Source organism: Syngnathus typhle, linkage group LG1 (genome assembly GCF_033458585.1).
Source record: "Syngnathus typhle isolate RoL2023-S1 ecotype Sweden linkage group LG1, RoL_Styp_1.0, whole genome shotgun sequence".
In the NCBI taxonomy this organism is placed as follows: domain Eukaryota; kingdom Metazoa; phylum Chordata; class Actinopteri; order Syngnathiformes; family Syngnathidae; genus Syngnathus; species Syngnathus typhle.
In genome coordinates, this window is record NC_083738.1 from 952,662 (window position 1) to 967,902 (window position 15,241).

Here is a 15,241-nt window from a genome sequence, read left to right on the forward strand (position 1 = left end):
CTCTAGAGTGCCGAGTTTATTACTGCGCATTAAGAAATGACCACCTCCAACGTTTGGTTTATGTTTTATAAGCATTTTTAATTTTATTGCTTAAATCGCATTTTCTCGGCGAGCTGAGCACTTTTTCTGAATTGTGCCGCTCCCGTCATGGTTAGGTTGGCATCGAAAAAAACGCTCTCGGGTGCTTTAGAGTGCCGAGTTATTCACTGCGCATGAAGAAATGACCACCTCCAACGTTTGGTTTATGTTTTATAAGCATTTTTAATTTTATTGCTTAAATCGCATTTTCTCGGCGAGCTGAGCACTTTTTCTGAATTGTGCCGCTCCCGTCACTCTGGTTAGGTTGGCATCGAAAAAAACGCTCTCGGGTGCTTTAGAGTGCTGAGTTTATTACTGCGCATTAAGAAATGACCACCTCCAACGTTTGGTTTATGTTTTATAAGCATTTTTAATTTTATTGCTTAAATCGCATTTTCTCGGCGAGCTGAGCACTTTTTCTGAATTGTGCCGCTCCCGTCACTCTGGTTAGGTTGGCATCGAAAAAAACGCTCTCGGGTGCTTTAGAGTGCCGAGTTATTCACTGCGCACGAAGAAATGACCACCTCCAACGTTTGGTTTATGTTTTATAAGCATTTTTAATTTTATTGCTTAAATCGCATTTTCTCGGCGAGCTGAGCGCTTTTTCTGAATTGTGCCGCTCCCGTAACTCTGGTTAGGTTGGCATCGAAAAAAACGCTCTCGGGTGCTTTAGAGTGCCGAGTTTATCACTGCGCATGAAGAAATGACCACTTCCAACGTTTGGTTTATGTTTTATAAGCATTTTTAATTTTATTGCTTAAATCGCATTTTCTCGGCGAGCTGAGCACTTTTTCTGAATTGTGCCGCTCCCGTCACTCTGGTTAGGTTGGCATCGAAAAAAACGCTCTCGGGTGCTCTAGAGTGCCGAGTTTATTACTGCGCATTAAGAAATGACCACCTCCAACGTTTGGTTTATGTTTTATAAGCATTTTTAATTTTATTGCTTGAATCGCATTTTCTCGGCGAGCTGAGCACTTTTTCATAATTGTGCCGCTCCCGTCACTCTGGTTAGGTTGGCATCGAAAAAAACGCTCTCGGGTGCTTTAGAGTGCCGAGTTATTCACTGCGCATGAAGAAATGACCACCTCCAACGTTTGGTTTATGTTTTATAAGCATTTTTAATTTTATTGCTTAAATCGCATTTTCTCGGCGAGCTGAGCACTTTTTCTGAATTGTGCCGCTCCCGTCACTCTGGTTAGGTTGGCATCGAAAAAAACGCTCTCGGGTGCTTTAGAGTGCCGAGTTTATCACTGCGCATGAAGAAATGACCACCTCCAACGTTTGGTTTATGTTTTATAAGCATTTTTAATTTTATTGCTTAAATCGCATTTTCTCGGCGAGCTGAGCGCTTTTTCTGAATTGTGCCGCTCCCGTCACTCTGGTTAGGTTGGCATCGAAAAAAACGCTCTCGGGTGCTTTAGAGTGCCGAGTTATTCACTGCGCATGAAGAAATGACCACCTCCAACGTTTGGTTTATGTTTAATAAGCATTTTTAATTTTATTGCTTAAATCGCATTTTCTCGGCGAGCTGAGCGCTTTTTCTGAATTGTGCCGCTCCCGTAACTCTGGTTAGGTTGGCATCGAAAAAAACGCTCTCGGGTGCTTTAGAGTGCCGAGTTTATCACTGCGCATGAAGAAATGACCACTTCCAACGTTTGGTTTATGTTTTATAAGCATTTTTAATTTTATTGCTTAAATCGCATTTTCTCGGCGAGCTGAGCACTTTTTCTGAATTGTGCCGCTCCCGTCACTCTGGTTAGGTTGGCATCGAAAAAAACGCTCTCGGGTGCTTTAGAGTGCCGAGTTATTCACTGCGCATGAAGAAATGACCACCTCCAACGTTTGGTTTATGTTTTATAAGCATTTTTAATTTTATTGCCTAAATCGCATTTTCTCGGCGAGCTGAGCACTTTTTCTGAATTGTGCCGCTCCCGTCACTCTGGTTAGGTTGGCATCGAAAAAAATGCTCTCGGGTGCTTTAGAGTGCCGAGTTTATCACTGCGCATGAAGAAATGACCACCTCCAACGTTTGGTTTATGTTTTATAAGCATTTTTAATTTTATTGCTTAAATCGCATTTTCTCGGCGAGCTGAGCGCTTTTTCTGAATTGTGCCGCTCCCGTCACTCTGGTTAGGTTGGCATCGAAAAAAACGCTCTCGGGTGCTTTAGAGTGCCGAGTTTATCACTGCGCATGAAGAAATGACCACCTCCAACGTTTGGTTTATGTTTTATAAGCATTTTTAATTTTATTGCTTAAATCGCATTTTCTCGGCGAGCTGAGCGCTTTTTCTGAATTGTGCCGCTCCCGTAACTCTGGTTAGGTTGGCATCGAAAAAAAACGCTCTCGGGTGCTTTAGAGTGCCGAGTTTATCACTGCGCATGAAGAAATGACCACTTCCAACGTTTGGTTTATGTTTTATAAGCATTTTTAATTTTATTGCTTAAATCGCATTTTCTCGGCGAGCTGAGCGCTTTTTCTGAATTGTGCCGCTCCCGTAACTCTGGTTAGGTTGGCATCGAAAAAAACGCTCTCGGGTGCTTTAGAGTGCCGAGTTTATCACTGCGCATGAAGAAATGACCACGTTTGGTTTATGTTTTATAAGCATTTTTAATTTTATTGCTTAAATTGCATTTTCTCGGCGAGCTGAGCACTTTTTCTGAATTGTGCCGCTCCCGTCACTCTGGTTAGGTTGGCATCGAAAAAAACGCTCTCGGGTGCTCTAGAGTGCCGAGTTTATTACTGCGCATTAAGAAATGACCACCTCCAACGTTTGGTTTATGTTTTATAAGCATTTTTAATTTTATTGCTTGAATCGCATTTTCTCGGCGAGCTGAGCACTTTTTCTGAATTGTGCCGCTCCCGTCACTCTGGTTAGGTTGGCATCGAAAAAAACGCTCTCGGGTGCTTTAGAGTGCCGCGTTATTCACTGTGCATGAAGAAATGACCACCTCCAACGTTTGGTTTATGTTTTATAAGCATTTTTAATTTTATTGCTTAAATCGCATTTTCTCGGCGAGCTGAGCACTTTTTCTGAATTGTGCCGCTCCCGTCACTCTGGTTAGGTTGGCATCGAAAAAAACGCTCTCGGGTGCTCTAGAGTGCCGAGTTTATTACTGCGCATTAAGAAATGACCACCTCCAACGTTTGGTTTATGTTTTATAAGCATTTTTAATTTTATTGCTTGAATCGCATTTTCTCGGCGAGCTGAGCACTTTTTCTGAATTGTGCCGCTCCCGTCACTCTGGTTAGGTTGGCATCGAAAAAAACGCTCTCGGGTGCTTTAGAGTGCCGAGTTTATCACTGCGCATGAAGAAATGACCACCTCCAACGTTTGGTTTATGTTTTATAAGCATTTTTAATTTTATTGCTTAAATCGCATTTTCTCGGCGAGCTGAGCGCTTTTTCTGAATTGTGCCGCTCCCGTAACTCTGGTTAGGTTGGCATCGAAAAAAAACGCTCTCGGGTGCTTTAGAGTGCCGAGTTTATCACTGCGCATGAAGAAATGACCACTTCCAACGTTTGGTTTATGTTTTATAAGCATTTTTAATTTTATTGCTTAAATCGCATTTTCTCGGCGAGCTGAGCGCTTTTTCTGAATTGTGCCGCTCCCGTAACTCTGGTTAGGTTGGCATCGAAAAAAACGCTCTCGGGTGCTTTAGAGTGCCGAGTTTATCACTGCGCATGAAGAAATGACCACGTTTGGTTTATGTTTTATAAGCATTTTTAATTTTATTGCTTAAATTGCATTTTCTCGGCGAGCTGAGCACTTTTTCTGAATTGTGCCGCTCCCGTCACTCTGGTTAGGTTGGCATCGAAAAAAACGCTCTCGGGTGCTCTAGAGTGCCGAGTTTATTACTGCGCATTAAGAAATGACCACCTCCAACGTTTGGTTTATGTTTTATAAGCATTTTTAATTTTATTGCTTGAATCGCATTTTCTCGGCGAGCTGAGCACTTTTTCTGAATTGTGCCGCTCCCGTCACTCTGGTTAGGTTGGCATCGAAAAAAACGCTCTCGGGTGCTTTAGAGTGCCGCGTTATTCACTGTGCATGAAGAAATGACCACCTCCAACGTTTGGTTTATGTTTTATAAGCATTTTTAATTTTATTGCTTAAATCGCATTTTCTCGGCGAGCTGAGCACTTTTTCTGAATTGTGCCGCTCCCGTCACTCTGGTTAGGTTGGCATCGAAAAAAACGCTCTCGGGTGCTTTAGAGTGCCGAGTTTATCACTGCGCATGAAGAAATGACCACCTCCAACGTTTGGTTTATGTTTTATAAGCATTTTTAATTTTATTGCTTAAATCGCATTTTCTCGGCGAGCTGAGCGCTTTTTCTGAATTGTGCCGCTCCCGTCACTCTGGTTAGGTTGGCATCGAAAAAAACGCTCTCGGGTGCTTTAGAGTGCCGAGTTATTCACTGCGCATGAAGAAATGACCACCTCCAACGTTTGGTTTATGTTTAATAAGCATTTTTAATTTTATTGCTTAAATCGCATTTTCTCGGCGAGCTGAGCGCTTTTTCTGAATTGTGCCGCTCCCGTAACTCTGGTTAGGTTGGCATCGAAAAAAACGCTCTCGGGTGCTTTAGAGTGCCGAGTTTATCACTGCGCATGAAGAAATGACCACTTCCAACGTTTGGTTTATGTTTTATAAGCATTTTTAATTTTATTGCTTAAATCGCATTTTCTCGGCGAGCTGAGCGCTTTTTCTGAATTGTGCCGCTCCCGTAACTCTGGTTAGGTTGGCATCGAAAAAAACGCTCTCGGGTGCTTTAGAGTGACGAGTTTATCACTGCGCATGAAGAAATGACCACTTCCAACGTTTGGTTTATGTTTTATAAGCATTTTTAATTTTATTGCTTAAATCGCATTTTCTCGGCGAGCTGAGCACTTTTTCTGAATTGTGCCGCTCCCGTCACTCTGGTTAGGTTGGCATCGAAAAAAATGCTCTCGGGTGCTCTAGAGTGCCGAATTTATTACTGCGCATTAAGAAATGACCACCTCCAACGTTTGGTTTATGTTTTATAAGCATTTTTAATTTTATTGCTTAAATCGCATTTTCTCGGCGAGCTGAGCACTTTTTCTGAATTGTGCCGCTCCCGTCATGGTTAGGTTGGCATCGAAAAAAACGCTCTCGGGTGCTTTAGAGTGCCGAGTTATTCACTGCGCATGAAGAAATGACCACCTCCAACGTTTGGTTTATGTTTTATAAGCATTTTTAATTTTATTGCTTAAATCGCATTTTCTCGGCGAGCTGAGCACTTTTTCTGAATTGTGCCGCTCCCGTCACTCTGGTTAGGTTGGCATCGAAAAAAACGCTCTCGGGTGCTTTAGAGTGCTGAGTTTATTACTGCGCATTAAGAAATGACCACCTCCAACGTTTGGTTTATGTTTTATAAGCATTTTTAATTTTATTGCTTAAATCGCATTTTCTCGGCGAGCTGAGCACTTTTTCTGAATTGTGCCGCTCCCGTCACTCTGGTTAGGTTGGCATCGAAAAAAACGCTCTCGGGTGCTTTAGAGTGCCGAGTTATTCACTGCGCACGAAGAAATGACCACCTCCAACGTTTGGTTTATGTTTTATAAGCATTTTTAATTTTATTGCTTAAATCGCATTTTCTCGGCGAGCTGAGCGCTTTTTCTGAATTGTGCCGCTCCCGTAACTCTGGTTAGGTTGGCATCGAAAAAAACGCTCTCGGGTGCTTTAGAGTGCCGAGTTTATCACTGCGCATGAAGAAATGACCACTTCCAACGTTTGGTTTATGTTTTATAAGCATTTTTAATTTTATTGCTTAAATCGCATTTTCTCGGCGAGCTGAGCACTTTTTCTGAATTGTGCCGCTCCCGTCACTCTGGTTAGGTTGGCATCGAAAAAAACGCTCTCGGGTGCTCTAGAGTGCCGAGTTTATTACTGCGCATTAAGAAATGACCACCTCCAACGTTTGGTTTATGTTTTATAAGCATTTTTAATTTTATTGCTTGAATCGCATTTTCTCGGCGAGCTGAGCACTTTTTCATAATTGTGCCGCTCCCGTCACTCTGGTTAGGTTGGCATCGAAAAAAACGCTCTCGGGTGCTTTAGAGTGCCGAGTTATTCACTGCGCATGAAGAAATGACCACCTCCAACGTTTGGTTTATGTTTTATAAGCATTTTTAATTTCATTGCTTAAATCGCATTTTCTCGGCGAGCTGAGCACTTTTTCTGAATTGTGCCGCTCCCGTCACTCTGGTTAGGTTGGCATCGAAAAAAACGCTCTCGGGTGCTTTAGAGTGCCGAGTTTATCACTGCGCATGAAGAAATGACCACCTCCAACGTTTGGTTTATGTTTTATAAGCATTTTTAATTTTATTGCTTAAATCGCATTTTCTCGGCGAGCTGAGCGCTTTTTCTGAATTGTGCCGCTCCCGTCACTCTGGTTAGGTTGGCATCGAAAAAAACGCTCTCGGGTGCTTTAGAGTGCCGAGTTATTCACTGCGCATGAAGAAATGACCACCTCCAACGTTTGGTTTATGTTTAATAAGCATTTTTAATTTTATTGCTTAAATCGCATTTTCTCGGCGAGCTGAGCGCTTTTTCTGAATTGTGCCGCTCCCGTAACTCTGGTTAGGTTGGCATCGAAAAAAACGCTCTCGGGTGCTTTAGAGTGCCGAGTTTATCACTGCGCATGAAGAAATGACCACTTCCAACGTTTGGTTTATGTTTTATAAGCATTTTTAATTTTATTGCTTAAATCGCATTTTCTCGGCGAGCTGAGCACTTTTTCTGAATTGTGCCGCTCCCGTCACTCTGGTTAGGTTGGCATCGAAAAAAACGCTCTCGGGTGCTTTAGAGTGCCGAGTTATTCACTGCGCATGAAGAAATGACCACCTCCAACGTTTGGTTTATGTTTTATAAGCATTTTTAATTTTATTGCCTAAATCGCATTTTCTCGGCGAGCTGAGCACTTTTTCTGAATTGTGCCGCTCCCGTCACTCTGGTTAGGTTGGCATCGAAAAAAATGCTCTCGGGTGCTTTAGAGTGCCGAGTTTATCACTGCGCATGAAGAAATGACCACCTCCAACGTTTGGTTTATGTTTTATAAGCATTTTTAATTTTATTGCTTAAATCGCATTTTCTCGGCGAGCTGAGCGCTTTTTCTGAATTGTGCCGCTCCCGTCACTCTGGTTAGGTTGGCATCGAAAAAAACGCTCTCGGGTGCTTTAGAGTGCCGAGTTTATCACTGCGCATGAAGAAATGACCACCTCCAACGTTTGGTTTATGTTTTATAAGCATTTTTAATTTTATTGCTTAAATCGCATTTTCTCGGCGAGCTGAGCGCTTTTTCTGAATTGTGCCGCTCCCGTAACTCTGGTTAGGTTGGCATCGAAAAAAAACGCTCTCGGGTGCTTTAGAGTGCCGAGTTTATCACTGCGCATGAAGAAATGACCACTTCCAACGTTTGGTTTATGTTTTATAAGCATTTTTAATTTTATTGCTTAAATCGCATTTTCTCGGCGAGCTGAGCGCTTTTTCTGAATTGTGCCGCTCCCGTAACTCTGGTTAGGTTGGCATCGAAAAAAACGCTCTCGGGTGCTTTAGAGTGCCGAGTTTATCACTGCGCATGAAGAAATGACCACGTTTGGTTTATGTTTTATAAGCATTTTTAATTTTATTGCTTAAATCGCATTTTCTCGGCGAGCTGAGCACTTTTTCTGAATTGTGCCGCTCCCGTCACTCTGGTTAGGTTGGCATCGAAAAAAACGCTCTCGGGTGCTTTAGAGTGCCGAGTTTATCACTGCGCATGAAGAAATGACCACCTCCATCGTTTGGTTTATGTTTTATAAGCATTTTTAATTTTATTGCTCAAATCGCATTTTCTCGGCGAGCTGAGCACTTTTTCTGAATTGTGCCGCTCCCGTCACTCTGGTTAGGTTGGCAGCAAAAAAAACGCTCTCGGGTGCTTTAGAGTGCCGAGTTATTCACTGCGCATGAAGAAATGACCACCTCCAACGTTTGGTTTATGTTTTATAAGCATTTTTAATTTTATTGCTTAAATCGCATTTTCTCGGCGAGCTGAGCACTTTTTCTGAATTGTGCCGCTCCCGTCACTCTGGTTAGGTTGGCATCGAAAAAAACGCTCTCGGGTGCTTTAGAGTGCCGAGTTTATCACTGCGCATGAAGAAATGACCACCTCCAACGTTTGGTTTATGTTTTATAAGCATTTTTAATTTTATTGCTTAAATCGCATTTTCTCGGCGAGCTGAGCGCTTTTTCTGAATTGTGCCGCTCCCGTCACCCTGCTTAGGTTGGCATCGAAAAAAACGCTCTCGGGTGCTTTAGAGTGCCGAGTTATTCACTGCGCATGAAGAAATGACCACCTCCAACGTTTGGTTTATGTTTAATAAGCATTTTTAATTTTATTGCTTAAATCGCATTTTCTCGGCGAGCTGAGCGCTTTTTCTGAATTGTGCCGCTCCCGTAACTCTGGTTAGGTTGGCATCGAAAAAAACGCTCTCGGGTGCTTTAGAGTGCCGAGTTTATCACTGCGCATGAAGAAATGACCACTTCCAACGTTTGGTTTATGTTTTATAAGCATTTTTAATTTTATTGCTTAAATCGCATTTTCTCGGCGAGCTGAGCGCTTTTTCTGAATTGTGCCGCTCCCGTAACTCTGGTTAGGTTGGCATCGAAAAAAACGCTCTCGGGTGCTTTAGAGTGCCGAGTTTATCACTGCGCATGAAGAAATGACCACTTCCAACGTTTGGTTTATGTTTTATAAGCATTTTTAATGTTATTGCTTAAATCGCATTTTCTCGGCGAGCTGAGCACTTTTTCTGAATTGTGCCGCTCCCGTCACTCTGGTTAGGTTGGCATCGAAAAAAACGCTCTCGGGTGCTCTAGAGTGCCGAGTTTATTACTGCGCATTAAGAAATGACCACCTCCAACGTTTGGTTTATGTTTTATAAGCATTTTTAATTTTATTGCTTAAATCGCATTTTCTCGGCGAGCTGAGCACTTTTTCTGAATTGTGCCGCTCCCGTCACTCTGGTTAGGTTGGCATCGAAAAAAACGCTCTCGGGTGCTTTAGAGTGCCGAGTTATTCACTGCGCATGAAGAAATGACCACCTCCAACGTTTGGTTTATGTTTTATAAGCATTTTTAATTTTATTGCTTAAATCGCATTTTCTCGGCGAGCTGAGCACTTTTTCTGAATTGTGCCGCTCCCGTCACTCTGGTTAGGTTGGCATCGAAAAAAACGCTCTCGGGTGCTTTAGAGTGCCGAGTTTATCACTGCGCATGAAGAAATGACCACCTCCAACGTTTGGTTTATGTTTTATAAGCATTTTTAATTTTATTGCTTAAATCGCATTTTCTCGGCGAGCTGAGCGCTTTTTCTGAATTGTGCCGCTCCCGTCACTCTGGTTAGGTTGGCATCGAAAAAAACGCTCTCGGGTGCTTTAGAGTGCCGAGTTATTCACTGCGCATGAAGAAATGACCACCTCCAACGTTTGGTTTATGTTTAATAAGCATTTTTAATTTTATTGCTTAAATCGCATTTTCTCGGCGAGCTGAGCGCTTTTTCTGAATTGTGCCGCTCCCGTCACTCTGGTTAGGTTGGCATCGAAAAAAACGCTCTCGGGTGCTTTAGAGTGCCGAGTTATTCACTGCGCATGAAGAAATGACCACCTCCAACGTTTGGTTTATGTTTTATAAGCATTTTTAATTTTATTGCTTAAATCGCATTTTCTCGGCGAGCTGAGCACTTTTTCTGAATTGTGCCGCTCCCGTCACTCTGGTTAGGTTGGCATCGAAAAAAACGCTCTCGGGTGCTTTAGAGTGCCGAGTTTATCACTGCGCATGAAGAAATGACCACCTCCAACGTTTGGTTTATGTTTTATAAGCATTTTTAATTTTATTTCTTAAATCGCATTTTCTCGGCGAGCTGAGCGCTTTTTCTGAATTGTGCCGCTCCCGTCACTCTGGTTAGGTTGGCATCGAAAAAAACGCTCTCGGGTGCTTTAGAGTGCCGAGTTATTCACTGCGCATGAAGAAATGACCACCTACAACGTTTGGTTTATGTTTAATAAGCATTTTTAATTTTATTGCTTAAATCGCATTTTCTCGGCGAGCTGAGCGGTTTTTCTGAATTGTGCCGCTCCCGTCACTCTGGTTAGGTTGGCATCGAAAAAAACGCTCTCGGGTGCTTTAGAGTGCCGAGTTATTCACTGCGCATGAAGAAATGACCACCTCCACCGTTTGGTTTATGTTTAATAAGCATTTTTAATTTTATTGCTTAAATCGCATTTTCTCGGCGAGCTGAGCACTTTTTCTGAATTGTGCCGCTCCCGTCACTCTGGTTAGGTGTGCATCGAAAAAAACGCTCTCGGGTGCTTTAGAGTGCCGAGTTTATTACTGCGCATTAAGAAATGACCACCTCCAACGTTTGGTTTATGTTTTATAAGCATTTTTAATTTTATTGCTTAAATCGCATTTTCTCGGCGAGCTGAGCACTTTTTCTGAATTGTGCCGCTCCCGTCACTCTGGTTAGGTTGGCATCGAAAAAAACGCTCTAGGGTGCTTTAGAGTGCCGAGTTTATTACTGCGCATTGAGAAATGACCACCTCCAACGTTTGGTTTATGTTTTATAAGCATTTTTAATTTTATTGCTTAAATCGCATTTTCTCGGCGAGCTGAGCACTTTTTCTGAATTGTGCCGCTCCCGTCACTCTGGTTAGGTTGGCATCGAAAAAAACGCTCTCGGGTGCTCTAGAGTGCCGAGTTTATTACTGCGCATTAAGAAATGACCACCTCCAACGTTTGGTTTATGTTTTATAAGCATTTTTAATTTTATTGCTTAAAACAAATTTTCTCGGCGAGCTGAGCACTTTTTCTGAATTGTGCCGCTCCCGTCACTCTGGTTAGGTTGGCATCGAAAAAAACGCTCTCGGGTGCTTTAGAGTGCCGAGTTTATTACTGCGCAGTAAGAAATGACCACCTCCAACGTTTGGTTTATGTTTTATAAGCATTTTTAATTTTATTGCTTAAATCGCATTTTCTCGGCGAGCTGAGCATTTTTTCTGAATTGTGCCGCTCCCGTCACTCTGGTTAGGTTGGCATCGAAAAAAACGCTCTCGGGTGCTTTAGAGTGCCGAGTTATTCACTGCGCATGAAGAAATGACCACCTCCAACGTTTGGTTTATGTTTTATAAGCATTTTTAATTTTATTGCTTAAATCGCATTTTCTCGGCGAGCTGAGCACTTTTTCTGAATTGTGCCGCTCCCGTCACTCTGGTTAGGTTGGCATCGAAAAAAACGCTCTCGGGTGCTTTAGAGTGCCGAGTTTATCACTGCGCATGAAGAAATGACCACCTCCAACGTTTGGTTTATGTTTTATAAGCATTTTTAATTTTATTGCTTAAATCGCATTTTCTCGGCGAGCTGAGCGCTTTTTCTGAATTGTGCCGCTCCCGTCACTCTGGTTAGGTTGGCATAAAAAAAAACGCTCTCGGGTGCTTTAGAGTGCCGAGTTATTCACTGCGCATGAAGAAATGACCACCTCCAATGTTTGGTTTATGTTTAATAAGCATTTTTAATTTTATTGCTTAAATCGCATTTTCTCGGCGAGCTGAGCGCTTTTTCTGAATTGTGCCACTCCCGTCACTCTGGTTAGGTTGGCATCGAAAAAAACGCTCTCGGGTGCTTTAGAGTGCCGAGTTATTCACTGCGCATGAAGAAATGACCACCTCCAACGTTTGGTTTATGTTTAATAAGCATTTTTAATTTTATTGCTTAAATCGCATTTTCTCGGCGAGCTGAGCACTTTTTCTGAATTGTGCCGCTCCCGTCACTCTGGTTAGGTTGGCATCGAAAAAAACGCTCTCGGGTGCTTTAGAGTGCCGAGTTATTCACTGCGCATGAAGAAATGACCACCTCCAACGTTTGGTTTATGTTTTATAAGCATTTTTAATTTTATTGCTTAAATCGCATTTTCTCGGCGAGCTGAGCACTTTTTCTGAATTGTGCCGCTCCCGTCACTCTGGTTAGGTTGGCATCGAAAAAAACGCTCTCGGGTGCTTTAGAGTGCCGAGTTTATCACTGCGCATGAAGAAATGACCACCTCCAACGTTTGGTTTATGTTTTATAGGCATTTTTAATTTTATTGCTTAAATCGCATTTTCTCGGCGAGCTGAGCGCTTTTTCTGAATTGTGCCGCTCCCGTCACTCTGGTTAGGTTGGCATCGAAAAAAAACGCTCTCGGGTGCTTTAGAGTGCCGAGTTTATCACTGCGCATGAAGAAATGACCACCTCCAACGTTTGGTTTATGTTTTATAAGCATTTTTAATTTTATTGCTTAAATCGCATTTTCTCGGCGAGCTGAGCGCTTTTTCTGAATTGTGCCGCTCCCGTAACTCTGGTTAGGCTGGCATCGAAAAAAAACGCTCTCGGGTGCTTTAGAGTGCCGAGTTTATCACTGCGCATGAAGAAATGACCACCTCCAACGTTTGGTTTATGTTTAATAAGCATTTTTAATTTTATTGCTTAAATCGCATTTTCTCGGCGAGCTGAGCGCTTTTTCTGAATTGTGCCGCTCCCGTCACTCTGGTTAGGTTGGCATCGAAAAAAACGCTCTCGGGTGCTTTAGAGTGCCGAGTTTATCACTGCGCATGAAGAAATGACCACCTCCAACGTTTGGTTTATGTTTTATAAGCATTTTTAATTTTATTGCTTAAATCGCATTTTCTCGGCGAGCTGAGCACTTTTTCTGAATTGTGCCGCTCCCGTCACTCTGGTTAGGTTGGCATCGAAAAAAACGCTCTCGGGTGCTTTAGAGTGCCGAGTTATTCACTGCGCACGAAGAAATGACCACCTCCAACGTTTGGTTTATGTTTTATAAGCATTTTTAATTTTATTGCTTAAATCGCATTTTCTCGGCGAGCTGAGCGCTTTTTCTGAATTGTGCCGCTCCCGTCACTCTGGTTAGGTTGGCATCGAAAAAAACGCTCTCGGGTGCTTTAGAGTGCCGACTTTATCGTTGCGCATGAAGAAATGACCACCTCCAACGTTTGGTTTATGTTTAATAAGCATTTTTAATTTTATTGCTTAAATCGCATTTTCTCGGCGAGCTGAGCACTTTTTTTGAATTGTGCCGCTCCCGTCACTCTGGTTAGGTTGGCATCGAAAAAAACGCTCTCGGGTGCTTTAGAGTGCCGACTTTATCACTGCGCATGAAGAAATGACCACCTCCAACGTTTGGTTTATGTTTTATAAGCATTTTTAATTTTATTGCTTAAATCGCATTTTCTCGGCGAGCTGAGCGCTTTTTCTGAATTGTGCCGCTCCCGTCACTCTGGTTAGGTTGGCATTAAAAAAAAAACGCTCTCGGGTGCTTTAGAGTGCCGAGTTTATTACTGCGCATTAAGAAATGACCACCTCCAACGTTTGGTTTATGTTTTATAAGCATTTTTAATTTTATTGCTTAAATCGCATTTTCTCGGCGAGCTGAGCACTTTTTCTGAATTGTGCCGCTCCCGTCACTCTGGTTAGGTTGGCATCGAAAAAAACGTTCTCGGGTGCTTTAGAGTTCCGAGTTATTCACTGCGCACGAAGAAATGACCACCTCCAACGTTTGGTTTATGTTTTATAAGCATTTTTAATTGTATTGCTTAAATCGCATTTTCTCGGCGAGCTGAGCGCTTTTTCTGAATTGTGCCGCTCCCGTCACTCTGGTTAGGTTGGCATCGAAAAAAACGCTCTCGGGTGCTTTAGAGTGCCGAGTTTATTACTGCGCATTAAGAAATGACCACCTCCAACGTTTGGTTTATGTTTTATAAGCATTTTTAATTTTATTGCTTAAATCGCATTTTGTCGGCGAGCTGAGCACTTTTTCTGAATTGTGCCGCTCCCGTCACTCTGGTTAGGTTGGCATCGAAAAAAACGCTATCGGGTGCTTTAGAGTGCCGAGTTATTCACTGCGCATGAAGAAATGACCACCTCCAACGTTTGGTTTATGTTTAATAAGCATTTTTAATTTTATTGCTTAAATCGCATTTTCTCGGCGAGCTGAGCACTTTTTCTGAATTGTGCCGCTCCCGTCACTCTGGTTAGGTTGGCATCGAAAAAAACGCTCTCGGGTGCTTTAGAGTGCCGAGTTTATTACTGCGCATTAAGAAATGACCACCTCCAACGTTTGGTTTATGTTTTATAAGCATTTTTAATTTTATTGCTTAAATCGTATTTTCTCGGCGAGCTGAGCACTTTTTCTGAATTGTGCCGCTCCCGTCACTCTGGTTAGGTTGGCATCGAAAAAAACGCTCTCGGGTGCTTTAGAGTGCCGAGTTTATCACTGCGCATGAAGAAATGACCACCTCCAACGTTTGGTTTATGTTTTATAAGCATTTTTAATTTTTTTGCTTAAATCGCATTTTCTCGGCGAGCTGAGCACTTTTTCTGAATTGTGCCGCTCCCGTCACTCTGGTTAGGTTGGCATCGAAAAAAACGCTCTCGGGTGCTTTAGAGTGCCGAGTTTATCTCTGCGCATGAAGAAATGACCACCTCCAACGTTTGGTTTATGTTTTATAAGCATTTTTAATTTTATTGCTTAAATCGCATTTTCTCGGCGAGCTGAGTGCTTTTTCTGAATTGTGCCGCTCCCGTCACTCTGGTTAGGTTGGCATCGAAAAAAACGCTCTCGGGTGCTTTAGAGTGCCGAGTTATTCACTGCGCATGAAGAAATGACCACCTCCAACGTTTGGTTTATGTTTTATAAGCATTTTTAATTGTATTGCTTAAATCGCATTTTCTCGGCGAGCTGAGCACTTTTTCTGAATTGTGCCGCTCCCGTCACTCTGGTTAGGTTGGCATCGAAAAAAACGCTCTCGGGTGCTTTAGAGTGCCGAGTTTATCACTGCGCATGAAGAAATGACCACCTCCAACGTTTGGTTTATGTTTCATAAGCATTTTTAATTTTATTGCTTAAGTCGCATTTTCTCGGCGAGCTGAGCGCTTTTTCTGAATTGTGCCGCTCCCGTCACTCTGGTTAGGTTGGCATCGAAAAAAACGCTCTCAGGTGCTTTAGAGTGCCGAGTTATTCACTGCGCATGAATAAATGACCACCTCCAACGTTTGGTTTATGTTTAATAAGCATTTTTAATTTTATTGCTTAAATCGCATTTTCTCGGCGAGC